This window comes from Poecilia reticulata, linkage group LG22 (genome assembly GCF_000633615.1).
Source record: "Poecilia reticulata strain Guanapo linkage group LG22, Guppy_female_1.0+MT, whole genome shotgun sequence".
NCBI classification, from domain to species: Eukaryota; Metazoa; Chordata; class Actinopteri; order Cyprinodontiformes; family Poeciliidae; genus Poecilia; species Poecilia reticulata.
The window spans coordinates 24403773-24408840 of NC_024352.1; the positions used below are offsets into that span (position 1 = coordinate 24403773).

General features: G+C 38.5%; 1 long non-coding RNA gene across 1 annotated transcript in view; it reads left to right on the forward strand.

Annotated features, from left to right (window-relative positions):
• LOC103458804 (uncharacterized) overlaps positions 1 to 427 on the forward strand; it is a 3810-nt gene extending 3383 nt beyond the window's left edge. The window contains exon 2 of the long non-coding RNA XR_532625.2: positions 90 to 427. This is a non-coding gene — a long non-coding RNA (uncharacterized LOC103458804). The remainder of the gene's footprint in view (positions 1 to 89) is intronic.
• The last annotated feature ends 4641 nt before the right edge of the window (positions 428 to 5068 follow it).

Consider the following 5068-nt stretch of genomic DNA (forward strand, 5'->3'; position numbering starts at 1 on the left):
CTTTAACGTAAACCTTTGGATTTACGTTAAAGTAATCCAAGGGTTTGCTTTAACGTAAACCTTTGGATTTACGTTAAAGTAATCCAAAGGTTTGCGTTTGTTTGGATCACAATCACAGCTCCACTCGATGATCATCTGGTCAGAAAACAGAGAAACCAAACGCCTGCAGGAGGAAAACATTCACATAAAATCAACGTCAAACAAAAAAAACCACTTCGTCTGATATTTACCATGATGACTTTGAACAAACATCCCCCCGTTTTACTGAGCATGTGTATGTAAAACCTTACCGCTGCAGACGGGAAAAAATGTTTCTCTTTATTCAAAAACTAAATATTGTGGTGTAAATTCGTGAAATAAAAGCTTTTTAATGTCTGTAAATGAGAGATTACTGCCCTCGGAATAATAAAAACGATGGCAAAAATCATATTAAGCAGCGTTTTGTGGCTCTAAATGCTTTGGGAAAATATGAAGAATGAAAACAGGAGATTTCATTTTCACGCTGTTTGGTTTCTCCACCGACTTCCAGTCCGTCTAATTTCTCTGCTCGGCTCCCTCTGGGAGGAGCTCCCATCTATTTGATCAGCAGCTGTCAGATATCACTGAGATATGATGGTGGGAAAAGCTCCTCTGCCCTCATAATGTCAGCAAACGCACAAACACACCCCGCCGCTTCTGTTTGAGAATTTTAATATGCATGAAAGATGAGTATATTTGAACAAAGCTCTTCCTTGGAGAAATAGTCTGACTTGCACAGAAAGGCTGGGAAATGGAGCAGCAGATGCAGAATTTGAAATTGTCCCGCAATAATCGCTATGATGTTGTGTTTAACAGGATTAATGATGCAAAATGCTCAGTTTTTCATGACGTCTTTAGTTTTTATTTGAAGACCGGATTAAGAAAGCATCAAAACCTAGAAGATGTTAAAGTAAAGCCTGAAGAGAGAAAATCCACGTGCAGAAGTGACTAAAGTTACAGGAAATACAGATTAAAATCTTACCAAATTTATTATTTAACTTGAAATAAGACAAAACTAACTTTTCAGAAAACGTCAATAATTCCTTAAAATTGATGAAAAGGTTTTGGTTCTATTGTCAGATTATTTCACCTACAAATGTCTTGTTATAAGTGAAATAAATGTGCTTTTTAATCAATATTAATTGATCATTTATTGAAAATAAGATCCTGTTTCTTGTTGAAAAGTTACTTGTAAGTCAGTTTTGTTTTATTTCAAGCACTAAGATATTTTTTTCTAGAATCTAGACGAGATTATTGTCCTGAAATAATTGTTTGTGTTGACGTTCTTGTGCTGAACAAGATTAATGACGCAAAATGTTCAGTTTTTTTACGACATAAAGCTAATTTTTATTTAAAGAGCAGATTAAAAATGCAGAAAAGATTAACATAAAACAGATTGAACAGAGAAAATCCTAACTTAATGTTTCCCTTAATGAGCTAATTACGGATGTGCAGAAGTGACTCAACTTACAGAAAATTGACCAAAAAAGAAAGTGCACCCTCTAAATGTTTAAACTTTATCAGTTCCAATCAGACGACAGAACAATTTACATTTTTTTACAGAATTTTATTGGAAATTCTTACACTGAAAAGCATTAGCTCCCTCATACATTTGCTTTTTTTTGTCAAACTGAAATGTTTCAGATCAAAAATAAATAATTAATATTCTAACATTCTAACATTTTTTCCATGTTCTGACAGAACCAGCACCTTTTCGTCAGTGTTTTGGCCTCTTGCATCTTGATGAAAAGTTAGTTTTGTCTTGTTTCAAGTGCACAAGGATATTTTGCACTAGATGAAAATGACCTGCTAAGATTGTGAGCTTTTGCAGTGCAGCCATCTGTAGTACCAGAGTTCAACTGGCCAGAATGGGACTCCGTACGTCAGGTGTTTGGGGAAAATATCCAGCTTTGTTAAACAAAATGAGAACTCATAGATATGTGTATTATCAGAAATGATACCTTTGCTGTTCAGTCGTGCAGCAGCGGGACAATTTTCCAGCGCATGAGTCACCGAATCATTTTTAAGCTCAGTAAAGGGTTTGTGATTTACTGAATGACTCATGCACAGCAGCTGCAGAGCACATTATCTGATTATTCAAACACAACAATTGCATCGTGCAATAATCCTATCGCTTTGTTTATTTATTTTGATCATCTGACGGCTAGTGAAGGACGACGCTTACCGAGGCCAAACACACTGATGACGAAGCCGTAAAATATGAATTTATTGCGTGTAGTTTGGTTAGCAGCTTTATTGTTTCACCCTTTCTGATTAGGGAAGGTTTAAAACATTCATCACCTGAAAAATGGAGGCCACCTGCTCTTAATGACGAAGCGGGGCTGGGCGATCACAGCTGACCTTGGTGGTTAGTAAACGCAGAAGCAATCTATTAGACGGCTTTGGAGAGAACGGCTGCAAAACAATGAAACGGCACTTCTGACTAAAACTTTCAGTAATCTTTTATCTAACAGCATCGGACTTCATAGACCAGGGGTGTCAAACTCCAGTCCTGAAGGGCCGCTGTCCTGCAGTTTTTTGATGTGCCACAGGTACAAAACACCTGAATCAAATGGCTTAATTACCTCCTTCTTGTGTAGGTCAGTTCTCCAGAGCCCTGCTAATGACCTAATTATTCTATTCAGGTGTGGTGCAGCAGAGGCACATCTAAAAGTTGCAGGACACCGGCCCTCGAGCACGACACCCCTGTCATAAACTTTGACGGAAATCCATCCATTTTCTTTACATCCTTGTCCCTCAGTGGGGTCAGGAGCTGCTGGTGCCTCTCCAGCTAATGTTCCAGGTGAGAGATGGGGTCACCTGGACAGGTCGCCAGGCAACACAGAGACACACAACCATGCACACACACTCACACCTAGGGAGAGGCCATTTAACCTGACAGTCATGTTTTTGGACTGTGGGAGGAAACCGGAGTACCTGGAGAAAACCCACCATGCACAGGGAGACTCCATGCAGAAAGACTGGGGCTGGGAATCGAACCCAGAACCTTCTTGCTGCAAGGCAACAGCTCTACCAACTGCGCCACTGTGCAGCCCCTGACAGAAATGTACATTTTAAATCCTCAACACCTTTCAGATTATGAACATCTTTATTGCAAAGCCCTGATGGATTAAAGTTTACATAATTAATATGATTCTAATCTACTGGTTGGATACCAGTGAAGGTGAAGCCAAGTGCCTGGTTTACAGCCACAGACAGCTCAGCCGCTTCCTGCATTTTATCACTAGTGTGTTATTTTCTTTCCTTACAGCATCTCAGCCGCCTTATAGTGTTTAAAGGTTCACAGCACTTTGCATTAGTTTCTCCTCCGGCTCACCTACACGTCTAATAATACACTGCTCCGTTCAACAGCGGGAACTCTCCACCACAACTGGCTCCGTACAACAATAACTCGCCTTGCAAAAGAGGTTATTGAATTTTTTTCTGCGTTTGCTCACCTTGAAGCTGCAAACTTCAATGTGTTTCAGTGGGAATTTATGATTGAAAAGCAAAAAGAAAACGACACACATGTCACACAAAAATGATTCAACAGCAGAAAATCTGAAAAACGTGTTTTCCGTTTGTTTTCTGTCCTCCTGAATAACATTTTGTAGAAATGGCTTCTGCTGCAGCGGCGGCGGCGGGATCATCATGCATCATGGGGAAGCGGCGTATTCCCATTATTTAGTTAGTCTGCCAATAATTTAGTTCTATTTTGGTTTCATCTTCTTCCACTTGTTTGTTTCCTGGATCGTAGAAAACTGGAAACAGGATTTATTTTGACTTTCTGGAGGAAATACATTTATTCTAGATCCTCCAGAGGTAACATGGCGTCACAGCTTGGGGTGTGGATTTACACCCACATCACCAAAATACATGTTTATTTACTAAACATTAATTTAAAATTTTTAATTAAATGTTTAGTTTGTCAACTAAACATTTAGCTCAGACATAAACATTTAGTTAGGAACTAAATATTTATTTTCCCCACTAAATATTCAAGTCACATACTAAATATTTTGTTTATAAACCGAATAAACTAAGAATTTATAAATGTGAGTGTTGCAAACTAAATATTTAGCTTTCAATTTAAATATTTAATTTAGAAACTAACTGGTTATCTCAGACTTAAATGTTTAATTAAGAAGCTAAATATTTAGTTTGCAAACTAAACATTTAGCTTGTGAATTAAATATTTAGTTTAGAAGTCTCACATTTATAAATGTTTGAATTTTTGGTGAAAATATGACACGATAAAAAAGGGCATTTGTTTCTCTGATAGACTAAATAAAAAAACGTATTTGTTAGTTTTTTAGTGTAATTTTACGAACGGCGCCCGTAGCTGTAGCTGTCCAGACTGGAAACAGACAAACCACAAAGCAAACGAATAATCCGATGTGTAAAGGGAACAAAAACTGTTGGCAGTCAGACGTGTTGTTTTCTGCTGACATTTGAGCTCAAAGGTCAGCAGGCCCACTGAACGTCATGTTTCCGTTGGGAGGCGGACATTAACAGGAGCGATTGTTGTTCTCCATTAGCTTCACTTTTTCATTGCCTTAATTACCTCAATATGTGCATTTTATTTAGAAATCGGGTCCTGAATGTTTCGCCTCCTCGTTGTTTGAAGTTTTGGGTCGACCAGCTGCCATCATCTTCACCACGTTTCATGCTTCAAGCACTCTAACCCAAGAAACCTCAGATCAATGAGCAGAATGACGGCAGACATATTGACTTAACATCTGCGCTCCCAAAGCCCTGTGAGAGATCGGCCCGGCCCGGTGGGACCCGACTGGAACCGGCCCAGTTAGTCAGCGGGAAGCAGGTCAGTGGAGGATGCCATCGACTTCACATCCTGCAACAGCTCAACCGGCAGAAAGACAATTGGTTGCTTTGTGTTAGGTTGAAAAATAAAAAGTTTTAAATTGGAAGCAAAAAAAGCAGCCAAGTTATGAGACTGGTTCTCATATTATTACAACTTTATTCTCATATTATTACAACTTTATTCTTATATTATTACAACTTTAGTCTCACATTATTACAACTTTATTCT